Source organism: Montipora capricornis, chromosome 4 (assembly GCF_036669925.1).
Source record: "Montipora capricornis isolate CH-2021 chromosome 4, ASM3666992v2, whole genome shotgun sequence".
Taxonomy (NCBI): domain Eukaryota; kingdom Metazoa; phylum Cnidaria; class Anthozoa; order Scleractinia; family Acroporidae; genus Montipora; species Montipora capricornis.
In genome coordinates, this window is record NC_090886.1 from 31842523 (window position 1) to 31865022 (window position 22500).

At 38.3% G+C, this 22500-nt stretch overlaps 1 non-coding gene across 1 annotated transcript; it reads right to left on the bottom strand.

Annotated features, from left to right (window-relative positions):
* Positions 1–5299: 5299 nt before the first annotated feature.
* Trnaa-cgc (transfer RNA alanine (anticodon CGC)) lies at positions 5300–5371 on the bottom strand. The gene has a single exon. It is a non-coding gene; the product is annotated as a tRNA-Ala (tRNA).
* Between the last annotated feature and the right edge of the window lie 17129 nt (positions 5372–22500).

Sequence of the window (22500 nt, forward strand, 5' to 3'; positions counted from 1 at the left end):
TACGCGGCAGAAAAACCCGCGTATACGCTGTCGTAATTTTGAAACGAATGGCCAACCATAATCTTTCAGAGCACAAATTAAGTACTTCTTTTTCTTGCGAAACCACAGCCATCAAGCCAATCATGAGCCTTACTCGACTACTTATTACACTAGAGATTGAACATAGTTTTGCGGAATTTAAAACTTCTACCTCAGTACGATTTTAAGTATATCTGACGCAACAGAGAAGCTGCAACACTACGTCACTCTTATAATGTACACAGTCAGGAGCCAGAGACTGAGAGCATACCACTTCTGATATTTGCTTCTCAGCTGTTTCACAAACCAATAGGTTTACAAAGGTTCAAAAGGTTTCTTTATTTCCACACATACAGCAATACAAATTAATAATACATTTTATACAGAAATGAGGAGGTCTCCGAGCCAAAACCCACAGGGTTGATAGTGCTCGCACACCTAATCTAGCATTTAATACAAGATATTATTATTAATATTTAATTTTAAATAGCAGGCAGACATGCTAGACTACATTGTGGAAACCACGAAATAAAATAAAAGAGACTGTAATTAGGTCAATAAATACGTTTGAGCAGAAAGTAAACAAACTAACTAACGAAACAAAGCAAAGCAATGCCACAATACAACTACAACTAACGTAATCTAACTAATCTAACGTAAGCAGATCATCTTTAAGCTCATTTCTAAAGCTTTGGAGAGATGAAGCATTTTTTATACGTAAAGGTATTTTATTCCAGTTATCGGCTGCGGAAAATCTAACACTGAATTTGACATAATTATTTCTTGGCCGAGGTATAAACAAATTTTAGCTTGATCTTGAAAGTATACAATATCGGTGGGCCTCTCCAATGTTTGTGAAATAGGAGTCATAAATATTAGGGAGCAAGTTATTTTGATTCAGATTTTGAAGTTTGTATACAAGCTCACCCATTTGTAATTTAGTAATTTGAAATACATTCAATATACCTAATCTAGTAAACAGGGGTCTGCTATGATCTCGCCAGCCTGATTGTGTTGTAATCCTTAGTACTCTATTCTGTAGCAATAGTAAACAATTAAATTTAGTCGGGTAGGTACTTCCCCATGAGACCTTGCAGTACGACAGATGTGAATAAATTAAACTATAATGTAAACATTTTAAATATTCAAGGTGAGATAGGAACGAACTTTGTAAATAATCCCAACACATTTAGCAACTTCCCGTGAAATGTAGTTAATATGAGAATTCCACTGCAAGCCTTGGTCACTGAGTACCCCCAAAAATTCAGTTTGGTAGTTCCTACATTAATATCAGTATTAACGCCACCATGGAATAGGTTTAAGGCAATTCTCATTTGCCTTGATAAGAATAATACAGTGACTTGTTTTGGACGTGTTAATCGTCAATCTGTTTAACCTACAGTCCCAGAAACCATGAAGTTCTTTCCTCACCACAGATCATTAAGGTGTTAACATTTTCATGGGAAACTAGAACATTTACGTCATCAGCCTATAACATAACTTGAATTCATTGTTATATAAATTGAGCATCGTTGATATAAATTGGCAAAAGTATCGGCCCCAAAATTGCACCTTGACTAGGAATTCCAGTTGAGATTTGCATAGATCCGAATCTGTACCATTTATCAAAACATATTGCATTCGCCTGCTTAAGCAACTGCGGAACGAACCTGCTTCTTTCCCCTCGATTCTGTAATTATTAATTTTAAATCGACCTTTTTAACTGAGAATCGTTAAAGCAAAAGTTTCCATTAATCACAAGCCTTACATATTTAACTGATGACAGCCCTTGTGATTGAGAAGGGTCACTTCTATGATTCAAAATCTATTAAAGATCCATCTAAAGCTAGCTTATTCTAGGAAGATTCCGTGGCTTATACTTATCCACGGCTATTATGGGAACCAAGCTTTCCTTGTTATGGGTTGCCGGCGTTAAACTAAGAGTTTTCTTTAGTTTTTTGGCATTATTGGCGTAAATGTCATGCCGCCTTAATTAATTATTTAAATCAAATACTTCGGGAATAGCTTGTAGCTAATAACAGAAGGAGGAGACAGTTTATAGCTCGCTAAGATGGACGGTCACCTTTAGTACTTTAGCACCTAAACGGCCGAATAATTGGGAGGAGTTTTTCCAGATTCTATTCTTTCTATTCTTGGAAATTAGGAGTAACTTTATATCTAAGGGCTTGGCACTGAGATTGCAGGAGACTGTGGCCCTTTTGTTCATAAATTACGGTATTGAAGAGGGCATGACAGGACTGCTTGACTGTGAAACCACCTTGTTTCTAGCGTGTCCTGTTTCAATGACTATATTAGATTAGAAGAGCTGCTCATCTATTTTGAATTTCAGGGGTGTGGAGAAAGATGACTCCGAATTTATAGTTGGCTCTTACGGATGGCTGCTCATGGCGCTTCTTAAGGCTGGATTCGCCAGAAATTATGATGGAAGTGGCTCCAAGCTTCTCCCATGCCCGCCTGGTACTTTTGTTGATATCTCGGACACCAGACCAAGGTGCAAAGTCTGCCCTGCTGGTAAGGTTACACAGATGCTATGCACTAAAGTAGTTCATTCATGCATACAAGAATTGAAAACCAAGAACCGCTTTAAAGTGCGAGAGTTGTGTCTTAAATGCACGAATTTAATATTAAAATTTATCAAATTAAGTTCCCAGACATGATTTTCCGCAATTTGCCTTTTTTCCAATGTTTGCCCCCCAGCATAACACATGGCTAATTTACATGACAATTTGAAAACCAACATGGCGGCTATCTTGAATAAGGCCTATTGCTCCACACTCTCCTACTGGGCTTTCCTGTTGTGAGTAGCAGACCTTTTGTACATGTTCTACATGTCGCTCTTTTTCGGAATTCGCAAGTTGCAACAAAGCTACTGGATGAGTGTGCATAAACTGTTTATAATTGTCATTTACAATTACAATGGGAACAAAAGGGATCCTTCTTTGAAGACGTTATTCAGGAAATTTCTAAGATAACTAACACTACTATTTGACCCAAGCACTCTGTTTATTTCACAAATCATATTGTTTAACTTACAAAATACTATTTAATTTTTCACGCACTATTTACAATTCTCATTATACAAAGTTCCTCTTAGTGGTTAGATTCTCTATATAACACCACAAAAAATATTAGAATGGCAACGAAATGAGTACTTGCTGCTTTTGGGGAGGCTCACAGATTTAACGTTAAATCGGTGAGCCCCAAAAATACAATTCTCAGCGTCATGCAGGATTTTAGTCATATCCTGCACGTACTGTTGTGCAGGTGTTTATCGCTGTTCACACCCTTGCTGGAACGTGATTTGTACTTTGGAAATGAGATATAAAATAAGCTCCTTCTAACCATCTTGTTCAAACTCCCTGATGAAGTCTGCGTAATCAGACGAAACTGGTCGGAGAAATAAAAGCAAGTTGACACGATCTGTTGCTTTGTGCTGCTCACTAGTGTTTATTTAAAACGTTTGTGCAACGTGCACTCCAGATAATTTTCGTACCTCATCTTGCACATGTTCATTACTTCTACCAGTATTTCTTTTCTACGCAGTTGCAAGTAGATATTTTGACCTTTCCTCCACTTTGACTCCATGCCAGCTAAATCCTAATTAACGGCGCAGTAGCGAGAGCACTCGCCTCCCAAAAATGTGGCCTGGGCTCGATTCCCAGACTCAACGTCGTATGTGGGTGATTGAGTTGGTTGGTTCTCTACTCTGCACCGAGAGGTTTTGTCTGGGTACTCCAGTTCTCCCCTCTCCTCAAAACTCAACATGTGATTTGATTTTGCGTTAATTTGTTGATTTCAGCTTACAGTGTCTCCAATTAGTGCTCCAGCGCAAGATAAACTTCCTTTCCTTTAAGCATTTCCGTATGATACTAACAGTTTCCAAGATGCATGCTCTCTGTGTTAATTCAACTCGGCAGCACTCTATTTCTATTTCTTGGCCACAATTCAAATGTGTTTGTTACTAATGTGTTTGCTGCTGGTGATCCAATCATAACAGGCACAACAGCTGTTATTAGGGAGCTTACGAAACGACGACGCCGACGGCAACGACGACGGTACAAAACAATAGGTTTAGTGAGCAAAAACAATGGCTCTGCACGCTCTGCACGTGCGGTTTTTTGGTACATTTCTTTGCCGTCATCTCCTAAACGACGACGTGAAATGACTAAATTCAAGGTTTTGTGGAGGACGTTAGCACATGACGATGAATTTTCAGTTCTCTCTCTACGCTTCGAACTCACTCATACCAGTTTAATTCCTCGACAGTTACTACACATTTTTAACGCGAAACTACATGAAATAGTTTCTTAGTGATATGAATAACGCGAACTTGTATTTTTAAATTAAGTCCTCGTAGCCGTCGTCGTCCTCGCTTCGTAAGCTCCCTATTACAGTCGAGCGCACATCTCAGCGGTGTTAGTTTCACAAGGCGGGAAAACGAGGCTTTCAGGTCAAATCAAGAATCTCTTATTGAAGGACTATGCGATTCCTTGATTCTTGACTGTTTCCTTCGCTTTTTTTCGAGTAATTTGAGGTTTCTCTGACCTAATTTTAGTGTAGTTAAGTATAGCAAGGCACTGTAAACTATATGAATGTGTTAACTGAAGTAATAAGCCCAAATGTGCGACACAAGGGCAGCTTCCATTCAACGACTGTAGATTCTCTTCATCTAAGAAAAACGTAAATTCTGGAAAGAACTTCATTATTTTTTCCGCATTTATCGCGCTAAATCTCTTACTCTCCTTTATGTTAAATCGAATGTTGGAGGCAGTGTGGCCCAGTGGTTAGGGCGCTTGCCTTGAGATCCGGAGATCCCGGGTTCAAGACCCGCTCTGACCACTCGTTGAATTTGATCGTGGTAGTCCCTGCTTCAACTTCCCAGCCGCACTTGTAAATAGCCAACTGGTTTGCCTCCAGCCAGTTGGGATTCTTAACAGTTGTTGTTGTTCTGTTCTGTCGTTTCGTTGTGTTTCATTGGCCCTGAAAAGCCCCTGTGGGGAGCGGTCAATTAAGTATGTATTGTATTATTGTATTGTATTGTATTGTACCTGAAAGCCTCGGTTCCACGCGCTCTGAAACTAACACAGCTGAAACCTGGGGTCGACTGTAGTAACAGTTATTGTACATTTTTTCCATAGCTGAATCAGTTGGTATTTCAATGCATTGTAATTGGATAGTTTTTCGAAAGATTGAAGTGATGCTCGCACTTATCAGGACAATTTAAGCAAATTTCTTATTTTGACACCAGAAAACAGTCAGGCGGCTTCAACGGGATTCGAACCCAGGCCCTTACGATGCGGGTGCAATGCTCTACCAACTGAGCTATGAAGCCACACAATTGCAATTGGAAGCAGGTCAATTTGTTGGACTCATGTGTTCCCGTAAAAGGACTGATGAAGGAAAGAAACGTTTATTTGAAGTGCGGGTAAGCCGCAATCTGACAGAAATTATTGTACATTTCTTTAATTTCCATATTTGAATCAGCTCGTATTTCAATGCATCGTCATTAAAATAGTTTTTCAAATTGTTGATGCTCGCACTTAAGCAACTGTCTCATCTAGAAGTACCTCAGTTGGTAGAGCATTGCATGTCCCAGTGTGCAATTTGCTCTCCATTGTGGCGGCTTTTGTATCATGTGATCATTAGCGGCAAAATGCCTATTTCCCCTTACGAGGTCTTGATAAAACTTTCTGTCTATTTTCAAGTAATCATCACCATTTGTGACCTTTTGTCATGTCTTTCATCCCCTTTCTTTCTGTTTTCTCTTTTTGAGTTGGGCTGTGTTCTCAGGTTTGCATTTGTCTGTCACTCTTTGTTCTGTTATCATTATCATTATCATTATCATTATCATTATCATCATCGTTATCGTTATCGTTATCATTATCGTTATCGTTATCGTTATCGTTATTATTACTGCTAATTATTATTATTATTTTTTATTATTATTATCAATATTAGTAGTAGTAGAAGTAGCAGTATGTACTTATGATGCTTTGCTGTCTCGTTGCGCTTTTTATTCTTCAAGAAAGAGTACCATGATATTATCTATATGCTCCACAGGTGGTTACTACTCAGACACTCCAGCTTTTGTCAGCGATAGTTGCAAGAGGTGTCCAAATGGCACGTTTGTTCACAAAAATAATGCACCTGGAAAAAGTTACTTTGACTGCAGTTCTTGTTCTCAAGGTTAGATGCTAGAATATAGATAGAATTAAACTAAATCCAGAAATTTAGGCAAAAGTCAGCAAAGTCAACAACGCACAATCCAAGACCTTTTAACATGAAAGAACAGGCATTGTCAAGAACATTTTGTCAATTATCAAACCAACAAGACTATCAAATTAAAAGGGCTTTCTTCTTCAAGCATCCACATTCAATCTCACCCCATGAGAGAAGGTGCTTACTAATTCATTGCTCAAGAGTCGACGACTGTGAAAGATACTACGCTGTCTTGATGATAAAATAAGTCCATTAGACGTAAAGAAAAAAAAAATTGAACTATGCTTCAATGAGCCTGTTTATCTGAAAAATATGCATACGGGTTTGACTGAGTAAGACTTTGAGACAGGCAACATTAGAATGACTAATCTTGGCATTACTAATAACTCTTGAAAACGCTTTCAAACGACTACCACTAAAAGTCGCAACTAATCTGGCTGGCCATTTCAAAAAGTCTTGCAGCCGAAACGTAAATTTAAAGAATATTTCGCAACATCTTGAGTCGGACCAAACGTCACTAGAAAGATACCAATTACTTCAAAGGTATATATCTCGCCAACAGATCAGCTATAGCTTTTTTTTTTTCCGTGATGTCACCATTGTTATTAATATGCCAACCAAACTGGCTGTTGAAACAATGACTTCTTTTGTTCCGTGGTTGGCAAATTTGAATATCATGAATGTGACTTCAATGTTTGTAAACAAGAAATATTGCTATATGCATTAGGGAAAGTCCAAAGCAATTAAAATTTCAATAACAATATCTTGAAACAGACAGTTCACTAATTAAAGCAAGGCATCAGAGCGGTGTTGATAGATGGCATTAGTAATATCACTATGAACCTAACAGAGGGTCTGAAAGGGGGCAGCGTGTCGGTCACCAGTTAAAATTTAATCACTTTGTCGGTTGTCAGTTAAAATTTACAATCTCTGTCGGTTGTCGATAAATCTCAGTTTATGAGTGAAAATGCAAGGTAATTATTCATATTCGTTATGTAATGCGCTCAGTTTAAACTGTATACAAAGTTAACAGGTTAAAATAAAATCCACCTATTTGCTTGCACTTGGACCTCATGATAAGTCTGGTTTGTTAACGCAATGTGATCGTCGACGCTTTCTTGCTTCAAAGACACTCCTTCAAGTTTCATACCCGTAGAATGAATTCCAAAAGTAACTTATAGGGAAACGAGAATCTCCAGAAAGATGGATATCGTTTCTGAGAGGCTCGTCACTAGTAGCTAGCTCGTCAGTTTTCCAGCGGAAACATCTGTAACAAACAAAGTCTTGTCTACGGAGCATATCCCCTCGATTTGTTTGAATGAACATGTATCTTGTGATTTGAACAACGCTATTTCAACTTCGGATTAACAAATCCACGGTTACTAAATTTGACCTCTTGGTAAAGCCTAACCTGAGGTTAGTTTAACCCGCTTTTGAGCAACCGGGCCCTGAACTTTACTCTGAATACATCAAACTCTGCAGCACATAAAAACGACCAAAACCAACACGTACCGTTGAGCTCACTGCTGCCTTCATCGGATATCAAATTTGGCAAGTTGCCACTGTCCATCTGTGACTATTTATATAGAAAAGTTCTCGCATTTACCAGCAGAGGATTATGCCAGGCGAACTAGCTTCAATAAGAACCCGCCAATTCACTGCTGAAAGGCTTGTTCCTTCACTCCTAAAAATTTTCCGTTAGATGTTTTATTCTTATTTTTTTATTTTTATTTTTTTTTCACTCAAGGACTCCTCGATGTTTTGATATGTCCACTGGAACGATTGCCACTTCTTCACCTTTTCGAAAGAAACTTAAGATCACTTTTATAATTCCGTTCATGACTCGGCCGCATGGAAATACAACGTACAGGCACAACAGTCGGAACAGGCAGTGAAAATACTGCAGTACAACTGCAGCCCTCGATTACAAGCCGCTGTTCGGAAATGAGCCTGCGTTCCTCCTCGAAAAGGAGGAGAAAAGCGGAACTTTCGGTGAGAATATTTTGACAGATGGCACTGGACATTCCCTACCGAAGAAATGAGAAACGGAATGAGCCATTCCAGTTGTGAATCTATTTGCGAATGCCGTAATAGTCTTGGTACAAATAAATGTGGCGGCCAATGCCCGAATCCTCGCATCGGAGCCTGGTTCTAGTGGTACAAGCAAATGGTACAGAAATTTCCGGTCGTTTCGATAAAAATGGCAAAAGCGCCTCAGGTTATCTCTGGTGAAATAGAGCCCACCAAAGGATTAACATTTCATAAACTAGAAGCAAAGCATACAAAATACTATTGACATGTTTAAAAACATCATTGCGCATTATTTCCAAATACAGACATCCCTACAATGCCAGACCATGTCAGTTGTAGGTTTTCCTGTCAGTAAGCGGTAATTGTCGGCCGTCAGTTTTATTTATCGCCGTTGGTCGCTAATCAGTTAACATCATTCAGACGCTCTAACAAAAGAAGTAGTGGTTTTAGAGATTCTCTTGTATGCTTCTCGAAACGGTTCACCGGAGATCATTTCTCTAAACATTATCAAGAGGCCAATAAGATGCGATCTTTTCGCTTTCGTTTTCAAATGAACACATCATGGCCAATGCTTGAGTTCTGCCAAAAAGCCTCTCAGACATGATGGCCTAATCTAATTAAGTGGCAAGTACATTACAATTCTTGCCAGATAAATAGAAGAACGATTTGCCGGCATTGAAAAAAGATTTTTTGCCAGATATTAAAAAAAAAAATGCATGCCCCACACAATTATACAAAACATTCAGGGCCCGGTTGTTCGAAAGCCGATCAACTTAATCCAGGATTAGCGTAAATTCTTGTTTCATGTTTTCAACTTTTTGGTGAAAGTTTCTTTTGTTGATTTTTGTTCTTCAAGGTTGACTTCTTCTAATGTAAAGTTTGCCGAATATCAGCATTGAACAGCAGAGTAGGGAACAGGGAGTAGAGAAATAAATTCCTTGGTTATTTTTTAATCTGGGATTACCGTTAATCGGCTTTTGAACAACTGGGTCCAGCAGACCAGGAAATGTCGGAATGAGGCTGGTCGTAAGCAGCTCTTTAAGTTTTACGATTTCCAATAGAAACCAACAAGGAAAGAAAGCAACGCTAAGGCCCAAAGGCCAAGTCAAAACTAGATTTGTTGATGAACTTCATGGAGCGTTCATTGTCTCAGAAAAAGAAATTTGATGAAAAATCGAGAGTTGCATACCTTTTTTGTATCTTTTCGGGACAGTTCTACCAAAGACGAAATGGAGCTCTAGGAGTCAGGATGACATGCACAACGCACAACGCTTCCCACCACTGCAATCGTATGTGGACTGAAACCTGACTCGACGGTTTTCCTCTGGGAGGTCCGGTTTTCCTCCCTCTCTTGCCAAAATCGACTCGCAGGTTCTTTTCCCCTATTTTAAAAGGAAACCCTTTTTTACCCTCATTTATTATATGATACTTAAAGCTGTCAAAAGTTACAAAAGATGAAACTGTCTGGGTAACTCTTTAAAAGCAGTCAAAAATTGTAGTAAAACGATATTGATTAATTTGTAAAGCAGAAATTAAGGCATTTTCCTTTTAGAATGTCAATAGCATTGGTGTTCCCACAAGTCTTTCATACATTGGTATATTCCAGAGGATTCAGTGGTAGTATCACGCAATGTTCCAAAACAGTTTCTTAGATCTTGCATTGCTTTGAGTTCAGTTTTTCGGTAAAAGATGTGAACAGCATTAGAGGCCTGGTGCAAAATATAGATTTGTTAATATGAATGAATTATAATAACCCTTTATAGACACCACGGAAAAGATAAGATAACAAAATTAAACTATCTTTCGCCATTCTTTTAATAATAAATGAATAAATAAGTTAATTGCGCTGTCTGATTTTTCTCAGGGACGGATACATATTCGTTTGCTGGATTTCGGGCATGTTACTGTCTGAATGGATATTTTCGAAGGCACATGTTTGAAGGCTGTGAGTCATGTGAACAACGACAGGGATTCAAATGCGAAAATGGCACTGTTAGTCTTAAACCGGGTTACTGGTGGAAATGGGAGAACGATACAAACAAAGAACTTTACAAATCCTTCAGCGACTTCTTACAGCGGAATTCTTCTGTTGGAAACCAATCCATCATCGAGTACCGATACCCTCTTCCTCAAGCATATAGATGTCCAAGACCGGAATCATGTCTGGGAGGTATGAACTCCACATGTTTTGCTGGATATAAAGGACCATTGTGTGAAGTGTGTAGTTCTGGATATTACAAACAGTTCAAGACATGCAAAGAGTGCCCCTCAACAGCATGGATGATAACACAGCTTTCCGTCATAGCAGCAGTAGTTATTATAATCGCTGTGGTTGTGGTTTGGAGAAGCAGGAAACAAGCCAAGAAGAAACAAGATCGCTTCTTAGTTGACATAATTCTTGGAAAAGTAAAAATTGTTATCGGTTTCTACCAGGTAACATTTGGAGTTCTCGATGCATTTGCATACATCAAATGGCCAGACTCTCTCGAGTTTATTGGGAAATATTCTGAGATATTACAGCTAAATATTATCCAGATTGCGCCTATCCACTGTCTCTTTCCAGATCTAAAAGTCAATGCTTTTGTAAGATTGTTTACTGTTCTCGGTATCAATGCTGCAGTCATCATTTTAGCATTTATTATTTATGGCATTAGGAAGGTCTTATTAAGCAGAAAGACCTTCCCGAGTCAAGTGGAAAAAGTGAGGAAAATTTCGGAAACAAAGCAGTTGGTCTACAGAACAGTCTTTTTTTCCTTTACCTAACATATCTAAGCACCTGCTCCAAGACAGCAAATGTTCTTCCCCTTGCCTGTCGAACACTGTGCCTTGAAGAAAACTATAAAAAGTGCGATACGTTTCTAAAAGTTGACTTTAATATCAAGTGTTCCAGCCAAGAATTCCGACGATCTGTGATTGTTGCATATTGTAGTGTTTTGTACATCATGTTTCTACCTCTGGCTGTCTTGGTAGTTCTGTGGAGGTACCAAAGGTCATTGAAGAAACATGGCGACAGAGCCGACGATGAATCCACACATTCCCAGCATTCAATTCCAGAAATTGTCACAGGATTACACTTTTTATTCGCAAATTACAACACTCACACATGGTATTGGGAACTTGTTGAAACGGCTCGAAAGGTGACATTAACTTCAGGCATTATCCTGATAGGAGGTGAGAGCAGAGCCTACGTTGGGTTAGCATGTGTTATGTCAGGTCTCTATGGTATGTTCTTTGCGTACAAGCGGCCAATAGCGGATCCATTTGAGAACAGCCTGATGCTTTCTTCCCTTGCCGTCACATTCGTCAATCTCGCAATAGGTGTTGTCAGTAGAATACCAGCAGAGACCACAAAATCCTCGCTGGAATCATACGTGGACCATATCATGTTCAACGCATTGGTATTTGGAGCAAATTTTCTCGTTATTGCAATTCTTGTGGGTAAGTATTTTGTTCGTATTTAAACTTAAATCAAAAAGAGTTGGGAACACGTGGCATGACTTCATCTGATTGGTTAAAAATTTTGGACCTTTGTTTGTTTCGCGCGCAAAGTGAATCTAAAATAAATCAATTTGTGACAGTGCTGGGGCAAGACCACAAAGTGATAGATCAACATTATTTTCTAATTCAATCTTGTGCCAGAAACTCGGACCTCTATGGTTGCCTTTGACTTTTCTGCAATGAACAACCATCCTCTTAACTAGGTCACTATATTGTAACAATGAACTTTCTTTTTTACTCGTCAAATATAAGCATGGTGTGCACATCATTGGGCAAAGTAAATAGTGCCACTCCCCGCCCTCTCGGAGATCAAAGAAAATAATAATAAAAAAAAGAGGAATTGGGACCGCAAAGTACAAACCGATTCTATGTCTTAATCGTGCGTGTTATCTTCCAAATAAAGTGTACTGCTGTATGTTATGGTAAGGGCTAAGGTTAGAGTTCGTGACTGATTCTTTTTCAGGGACATGACAACTGATTTTCCCGGGAAAGGGTATTCTAAAAATAAACTTATTTGTGACTGTGCTGGGGGAGCCCATTCAACACTCTTATCTAATTTCCTCTTCTTTAGCATCAGAAATATCTGTTTGCTCATTACTTTCCATCTTGTGATATAACAAAGATTGATTGAGTTGCAATGTCAAAATGAAATTTTAAACTTAAGGACCGTGACAACTATTGTTATCGCGCATACGTTCTGCGCATCTCGAGATACTCGGATTTCGCATGGGTGGTGTCTATTAATACAGGGATATTTTTGCGCAGTTCAGAACTATGCGGAAAAAGCAGACCTTAGCAAATTTTTTTTTTTTTTTTTTTGTTTTTTTTTTTGTTTTTTTTTATTTATTATTATTATTATTTCTAACAGACACAATACATAAAAGATCAAGTTACTAATAACAAACACAATACATACCTTAATTAATTATATAGTGTTTCCTTTTTCTTTTACTTACACAATACCTAATCACATTACAATCCTACTAATCAAATTACAATGACTTCCTAAACCATGACACAATAAGATTCCTACAAGAAAGAAATATTATATATTAACCAACAAATTACAGTTAATTGTCCATTTACGTTTAAATTTATCTAAGGTATTATTTTTAGTATTAACGTATTTTTCAGTTTCAAACTTATTTTTAATCTTATGCTTTAGGCCAATTATTTCTGGTAACATGCTTGTCCTTCTGCAGTCCCACAGGTATAACTTAGCTATCAGTAACAAATAGTTTAGCAAGGGGCGTTTTGAATCTACAATTCCTATTATGACATCTTTTAAAGTAAGGGAAACATGTTCTTTTGAGATAGAATGAAAATACAATTCAAACTCTTTCCAAAAAGTGTGCGAGTATAAACAGTCGAAAAAGAAGTGGCTGAGGGTTTCGGGATGAGACTTACAAAAGGAACAGTTGTCGTCTGTGGCAAATCCTATCTTGTATAATTTGGTATTAGTATTTAATATAGAGTTAAGGACCTTGTACTGAAAGGCTCTAATATATGGTTCACAGCAAACAGAATGTGATAGAATATATGCTTTCTGCAGTTCGTCACCGGTTAGGTCAAATTCATGTTTTAGAGTTAGTCCCCCGCTAGGAAATTGTGCTTTTTTGCTCAGCAGCAGCGAGTAATAATCCTTTGACTTCTTTTTTAAGACATTAAAAACCTTGTCATTAATCGCTAATGTAGGGGGGCTTGTCATAAAAGTGTAATTACTCATTTTTAAATGAGAAGGTATAGCATGGCGAAGACCTGCCCAAGTTAAAAAGTTAACTTTACCAACATGTTTAGAAATTATATTATACGAGTTTAAGTTATTCAAATCAAAAAGTAGGTCATTTACGCAAATAATACCAGCCTCAAAAAATGTCTTATAAAATACAGGTGCATTGTTTATGCGAACATCTTTATTATTCCATATTATGGCCTGCCAATCCTTTTCTGTGGAAAACTCGTCTCGAAATTCTGCCCACCATTGGAGCATCTCAGCATAAAACTGCGAGGGAATAGGATGATCTTTTACATTGTAGTTACAGTGAAATAAGAAAAGACCTCCGTAACGCTTAAGCTGATGACGTATATAATCTTTCCACGCACCATCGTTTACACTGAATATTCTTTTTAACCACGCTAGTCTTAAGGATTTAATCATTGTCTCTAAATCAATCATTTTTAAGCCGCCTTTTTCATATTCATTTATTACAGACAAACGAGTTGTTTTATCCACACCTTTCCATAGAAATTTAAATAACAGCTGGTTTAATTCTTTAATAGCATCCTTAGGGGTGGGTAGAAGTGACGCAATGTAAACAAACTTAGGAATAATTAGAGACTTTATAACGGTCACCTTCCCATATATGGAAAGACCCCTTGAAGACCAGATGTTAACAAGTTTCTTAATGCTGTCTAATTTTTCAATAAAATTTTTTTCATGAAGCAATTTTGAATCGTAGGAGTAATATACGCCAAGCGCTTTGATTGGTTCGTCTGGCCATTTGATACCTAGTGGTTTGGTTTTATTTTGTCTCGAGGAGCCAATCCACATTCCTTCTGTTTTTATAGGGTTAACTCTTAGGCCTGATAGCTTCTGAAAATCGTCTAGGAGTTTAAAAAGCGCGCGGGCTGAGTTGATGTCAGAGAGAACTTAGCAAATGCTTTTGGTATCCAAAAAGAAAATTAGGGGTAACCACGCATTTTTCAGAGACAATTAAGCTTTAATTTGGAAAAAAACTTCATACATTGCTTTGCATTTCAAGCTTTTTACAAATATTCTTGATAAAATTATCTTCGAAAAATGCGTGGTTACCCCCAATTTTCTCTTTGGATTTCAATAACACTTGTCAAGATCTTCGTTTCCCGCATATTCATTAAACCGAGCAAAAATACCTTTGAATTAGTAGACACCTTCCTTAAATTTAGCAAACTCAATCAAAGAGGTTAGCTAGGTGGCAAAGCTCAACTATACTTAGTGTTCTTTTTTAAACCATCATACGAGTTGTGTTTACTGAAACAAAGTAAGTTCTTCTGAAAATTTTCACTCAATTTCGATCGAAAACACTTCAGCATCTTACAATGTGATTGGAATACAGTGACATGAACAAACATCCGGGCCTTTACAACCACTGGGGAAAAAACAGTCGGGCGAAATACGCATTTTGCAAAGTACCAAGCTCCGTTGTTGGGCTTCTCGTTCACTTGCGATACCATACAAACATATTCACTTCCTTTTTTTTCTTCTTGTTTTTAGTCCAGTACGGCAGGTATTTTTTCCGCTTTATCAAAGAGTGGCGCAAAAATCCACAATGGTCTCTTTCGTGTTGCCTGGCGTTGCTTTTGCCTCTTAATGAACTCCAGACCGAAATACGAGGAATGACAGGGAAAAATTTGCTGAACGAACAAGTGCAAACTGGTAACTTTAACGTGCCATCAGTATCTAGCACGTTAAAGGAGAGTGGAGCAGTAAGCTTTGAACTTGTTACTATTCATGAGCAGCCGGAAGAGTCAGCTGAACCTCAATCAGTCAACTTTGGCTTTGAAAAAAGCGACAACGGTAGCCTTGAGGAAGACGATGCTGACAAAGTGGCATTTGACGCAAGAAAGGAGAGTGGAGCAGTAACCTTTGCACTTGCTACTATTCATAAGCAGCCAAAAGAGTCAGCTGATCCTCGATCAGTCAACTTTGGCTTTGAAGAAAGCGACAACGGTGGCCTTGAGGAAGAAGATGCTGACAAAGTGGCATTTGACGCAAGAAAGGAGAGTGCAGCAGTAACCTTTACACTTGCTACTTTTCATGAGCAGCCAAAAGAGTCAGCTGAACGTCGATCAGTGAACTTTGGCTTTGAAGAAAGCGACAATGGTGGCCTTGAAGAAGGAGATGCTGACAAAGTGGCATTTGACGCAAGAAAGGAGAGTGGAGCAGTAACCTTTGCACTTGCTACTATTCATAAGCAGCCAAAAGAGTCAGCTGATCCTCGATCAGTCAACTTTGGCTTTGAAGAAAGCGACAACGGTGGCCTTGAAGAAGAAGATGCTGACAAAGTGGCATTTGACGCAAGAAAGGAGAGTGCAGCAGTAACCTTTACACTTGCTACTTTTCATGAGCAGCCAAAAGAGTCAGCTGAACGTCGATCAGTGAACTTTGGCTTTGAAGAAAGCGACAACGGTGGCCTTGAAGAAGGAGATGCTGACAAATTGGCATTTGAGGCAAGAAAGGAGAGTGGTGCAGTAACCTTTACACTTGCTACTATTCATAAGCAGGCAAAAGAGTCAGCTGAACTTCGATCAGTCAACTTTGGCTTTGAAGAAAGCGACAACGGTGGCCTTGAGGAAGAAGATGCTGACAAAGTGGCATTTGACGCAAGAAAGGAGAGTGGAGCAGTAACCTTTGCACTTGCTACTATTCATGAGCAGCCAAAAGAGTCAGCTGAACCTCGATCAGTCAACTTTGGCTTTTAAGAAAGTGACAACGGTGGCCTTGAAGAAGGAGATGCTGACAAAGTGGCATTTGACACAAGAAAGAAGCTGGATCATCACGCAAACCCGAGAGCGACATTCGATACTCATTTCTGACTGGCTTGTTTGGTATACTAACTGGACTGACTGAAGATTATCGCTGACAACGGCATTCTTTAGTAGAAATATAGAACCTTAAGTCTTTCATGATCAATAATGTAACCTGGCAGCATGTGATTATCTTATTTGATCGTGAAATCGTTATCAGGAATCGAGCATAAAAGATTACCTCATCGTAAGTCTCAAGGTTTGAAATTCGTCACGGCACATTCCTTTATTTTATTCCCCCCCCCCTCCCCCCCCCCCCCCCCCCCCCGTTCCCCGAGGTCTTGGATAAATAATCTAAATCTTGTATCGTGAGTTCCTTACCAGGTAGTAATATAAAGATAAAATGAAGATGCAACTGATGACAACATAAAGTTGTTACGGGAGGCAGATCGCGGGAAAAAAAGTTACTGTGAATGACACGGATCGCATTCTTCCAAAAACAATCACCAAAGCAAGGATTGACATGAACCGATCACCAACCTGCCGTGTGCAACTTGTACTGATACACAGCTAGTCGACAACATAAACCCACAGTATAACTGTGAGCATAGCCTTGAGACGAGTAATGAACGAGATTCAAGAGTCTGTTATTGAGTTCATTTACGTGTTAAAATAATTAAACGTAAATAGTTTCAGATTTTATAAGCAAATGAATTTTTTGAAAGAAGTAAAAGTGTTTGATCTCCTGTGCGACCAGTTGTGCCTGGATGCCCAGTCAGTGTGCCAGACTGGTTGAAGGCTCAGCGTTGTCGCTTTGCTGTTTTCCAAGACAGGAAACTTTGCTCCGCACTGTCTATTCTCACTCAGGTGTACAGATGGTCGCCGGAGACATACTGCAGGGGACGAGCACGCTTCGGTTTAGTGTCCCGTCCAGTAGCAATAGTCTCAGTCGCTTCAAACTACAGAAATTGGGATAAGCTCAATCAGTGTGAATCCTCGGGGCTTGAGAGCGACTTCGCTTTGCCTTGCATATATACCCACAACCATGATGTATACTAATCTGGAGAATATCGTACTTTACAAAAATCTAATAATCTGTAGCATTCAGTTGTTATGTTCTGATCAATGAACAAGCTCAGGAGTAGACAAAGTCAGAAGTTTAGTTTAGTAAATGAAAGGGAAAGCAATGCGTGTGCAGCACTATGTCATCTCATAAAATTAATTAAGTAATTTAATTGTATGAACAAGATTAAGCCTTCCAAAAAGGGAATCATGTACACCTGTGTTGACGAAGGGACTCGGTGGTGAAGATGGACTCTCCTGATTATGGACTGCTAACTTGTGACAAATATCAAAAACAATGATTTGCACAGTTTATTGCTATGCATGGTTATGCCTTCTTAACTTTACTAAACCTTATCGTTGAAGACCTTTGGAACTTACAAAAGCTTTTTAAGCTGGTAAGCTGCCAAAATGTAGCTTTATAATACTTAAAAGACCTTGGTAGTGACTGAATGCATGATAGTCTATACTCCATACTTTTGTTTCTAAAATTGCTATATATTTTAGTAGTTTAGTTTGTATCTTGCGATGTTGCCAGGTAGCTGTTTAGTCTCAATAAAAGAATGCCGGATTCATTGAAGTAAGAAAGATAATTTTCTTTAACTTAAAACAAATCATCTTATACTTCAAAGGCCTTGAGCAAGATTCTTTCATCTCCTGGAGTTCTCAATGATAATACCATGTGAGATGGGGAAATTGAAACTTAGGCATTAAGGTAAAAAAAATGGGATAGAGCGGGTTAGGGGCTTGATTAAAAAGACAAAGATAAAAATTAAGGGAAAATATGAATGATAATAGAGACATTAAGGTACCCCGAAATCGGTTTACGGGTAACGGGTAGCGCCATATCTTTTTCATTTTGCAATGACGAAATCGATCTTACCCGGTAGACCCAGCCGTTTTACTGGGTTAGAAACCAGTTTACCCTTAGAGGAGTTACGAGTAGCGACAGAGGAGACATGATTGAGAAACGAGTAAGTTTTTATCATCGGACGAATTCTGGATATATTTGATAGCCTTTCTTAAACAATTCAGTGAACTTATTTCTGAAGAAGAAGAGCAACCTTGCTGCCGAGCCGGCCATCATCAGTTTGTAAACTATCGTTACCAATTACCGCTCGTTAATTAACTCTACGGGTATGGCTGCATGGAAATTTTACTTAAACGGGTACACTACCCGTACCCGTATACCGGTATATGTTGCAGGTAAAATCCGCTGTCAGGTTGAATCCGTTTAAATCTAGGCTAAATTATTGGAATTGTGCACTCAACATAGATTAACCCTCCTCCCTCCCTCCCCTAAAAAGGATACTTATACCTTCCCTCCTCGAGCTCTGTATAACGCATCTCAACACATCTTCTTAATCTTTGGTGTCATCTTATCGATTTCTGTATTCGTACACTTATTAATTCAGTCTCAACATTACAACATAGTAAGGGAACAAAGAACTGCACTTATCGGTACTCAAACTCGCACCTCCAGATCTGTAGTACTGTGTATTCACCACTACACTAAAACGAAGAACGTGCTCAACCCAGCAAAGTTCTTTTCTTTATTTACTTTTCACTGATTGGTCAATTAATAACTATGTTTATGTTATATTTTAAATTATCAATATCTCTATGTCTATAGAACAGATTGACATCATCAGCAAATCGGTGAATTCATTAATGTATAAAGGAAACAAAATTGGCCCGAGAACTGATCCTTGAGGAATACCACAAGGGACTGTGACAAGATCAGATGTTACACCATTTACTGTGACTATTTGTTCACGGTTTTTGAGAATAGGTGTCGCCAGGTTGTTACAGAGGGGTGTTATTCTATACGGATTTTATCCTTTTTGCACACGTTTCTACAACGGGGCATAAAATGTCGAAAAGGGTATCATGCCGAAAACGGTACAGACGCATAAATTGTGCCATTATGCAACACGCAGGTCATCGGTAACAAGCAGCTTGTCTATGGTTTCAAGTGCTGCTGTTAACAATGTGACAAGGTATAAGATTTCACCCCACGGCTTCATGCGAAATGGACGTAAGAAAAAACAGTAAAGGGTTACAACGGGAAAATAATGCATTTCAATCACCAACATACATAACGAAACTGTAATTTTGTTATTTCAAAATTGTTGTTGTTTTTTTTTGTGTGTTTTTGCCGAGTATTTGCAATGAGGCATTTGCCAAAATGGCAGAAATGAAAAATTAAATACATCATACTTGCAGGATTATGATAAATTGTAACCTTGCGAAACAACTTTTTGTCTAGTCATTTAAAAAAAAAAAAAACACGACGGCCCTCAACAATCTCTATTTAAAAGACAACCACATGTCCTATGCAATATTAAAACTTCAGCTGCGTTCTTCAGCATAGTTAAGCAAACAGACTCTCAGTAATGCTATACGAACACCCATAACAGCGTGATAACCAACACAACAGCAACACTACAAGCTACCGGTAAGTTATTACATTTTATAATTAATGCGTGCCAAAAAGGTGCAAGAATAGAATAGGTGTAACAAATCTCAACGTGAATGGAATTATGGAGAAACTGGACAAATGAGAGCGTGTTTTACACTACAATGACAAAAATTTGTCAGAGAAATTGCTGTATCCTGGCGTATCACATTTCAACCCACGTATGCAAATTTGTGAACTCATTTTCACCGCGTCCTGATTCCCGCGAAATTTTTCTTCTTTCAAATATTAACAAAAATATTATTTCTCGTCAAGCGTTGGATTTTTGATGTTCAAATAACCGCAAAAATAAAGATTTTTTAACGATCTATCCTTTGATATTTTTTCATAATTTAATATTCTCTGTCAAAATTTGCACAACAATCAAAACATGAAAATAGCAATGCAGGCAACAAATTTAATCGCATTTACCTCTTCGTCGAATTCTCATGCTTAACAAAGGAATTTTGGTTATTGTGAAAATCTCTCTGTATTCTTTAGCAATCCCCCTTTCAAATTTCAGAGAAATCGACCAGTCTGCGAACATTTTATGAGTTTTTTTTCAATGGGATATCAAAAGGCCAATTGGATGTTGTGCATAATCGGACAAGTTCGGGCGATCAAGTTGCGCGTGTTACCCGTTATAAATATTTTTTCACAAAATGTTCCCGAATCGTCAAGTATCACCACAGAGGACAAGAACATCATTATAAAAGCTTATTCAACGCACAAATGGAGGTTCTGGAGGTAATTTTCTGAGTGGAGATCACGTTTACGGCAGACGATAAATACAAACTCACGAGGCATGGTATATTTAATTACGTTAACACAACAGAAAGACGCTAACCTCATGTTGACACGAAAATGCTTCACTCATGATTGCCATAAAAACTATCCAGTTAAGCTCGTACACTACAAAACATGATGAATTCATAAAGGCCACCTTTTCCAGCGAAATATTTTATGAAGCAAACAACATCTTTGCTATTAGAGGCAATCTTTCTTTCAAAAAATTCTTAGCTGTCACATTTCCAATTTTTTTTTTTACCTGAAGACTGTGCAGAGAACAGAGAGCACAGATCCACTTAAGGTGTTCGATTTCTTCTCTGTGTTTGTTGAACCCATAAGTTACCGGAGGATTTTCCATTTGGTTTCAGTGTCCTACATAACAGCACACTTGGTAAAATATTAGAAATACAGCTCACTTTGATTTCGGCTCGACGGCCATAGATGTTGTCGAAGTCCATTACTCGTCGCTTTTAAGATTCCAGATATTTATTTTTCACCGCCTGCCTTATTTATCTAATTGACGTTCCATTTTTGAGCTCCGTAAGGGTATATTTTGTTTAATGACGTACTAAAAGGCCACGCGCGTTACAATGACTTTCAACACCATAGCAGGTTTAATAATTAAATGTTCTCCTGTGTGCACCAGGGAAATCTACGCATTACCCCAGCCCCGTCAAACCTAACAAAATACGCACAGAAGACTATGCACAAAGACACCACTTAGCAAGGGAGTGACAAGCAAGACGTTTACCGACAAAAATATAAAAAATAAATAAAATAAATCAAAAAACCAAGAAATGAAACGCAGATTCCGACTGGGTTTGGCAACCCAGTAATTATACAAAAATTGGATAAATGAGAGGGTATTTTAAGGCGTACCGAAAAGGGTGCTAGAGGAATGCTGATGTAACACAACTTAAAGTAAATGGAATGATAACAAAAAGGGGACAAATGAGAGCGTGCTTTAAAGTGTGCCGAAAAGGGTGCGAGAACAGCGCTGATGAAACGCAACTCAAAGTAAATGTAATTATACAAAAATTGGACTAATGAGAGTGTATTTTAAGGCGTACCAACAATGGTGCCAGAATAGTACTGATATAACACAACTCAAAGTAAATGGAATCATACAGAAATTGGACAAATGAGAGCGTTTTTTAAGGCGTGCCGAAAAGGGTGCGAGAACAGCAATGATTTAACACATCTCAAAGTAAATGGAATTATACAAAAATTGGATAAATGAGAGCGTATTTTTAGGCGTCCCGAAAAGATTGCGAGAACAGCACTGATGTAACACAACTTAAAGTAAATGGAATTATACAAAAATTGGACAAATGAGAGCGTATTTTAATGCGTGCCGAAAAGGGTGCGAAAAAATCACTGGTGGAACACAACTCAAAGTAAATGGAAGTATAGAAAAATTGGGCAAATGAGAGTACATTATTACATTTTTTTAATAAAAATAACAAAATTCAGGATTCAAATTTCAAACTCATAGAATCACTTCAGAGAGTAAATGATATAATCTTTGAATTCTATCTAGGAAAAGACTTTGACGATATGACAAGAACGTGGTTTCAGCAAAGCCCGAACCCGAATCGGGTTCTAATCTTCTACACTCTAACCAAAATCCATAAACCAAGGCCTGTCGGGAGACTTATAATCTCGGGCTGCGATGGCCCAAAAGAAATAATATCATCGTTTGTGGATCCATTATTACAGCCCATTGCTCAAAAGGCATCGTTTCTCAAAGATACCACTGATTTTATCAATTTTATAGCAACAAACATAGGTTTCACATAATACCAATTTGGTTTCTATGGATTTAACCAGCTTGTGCGCAAATATCCCACAAGAGGAGGTCATATATAAGAACATTATGTACAACATACGACGACTTC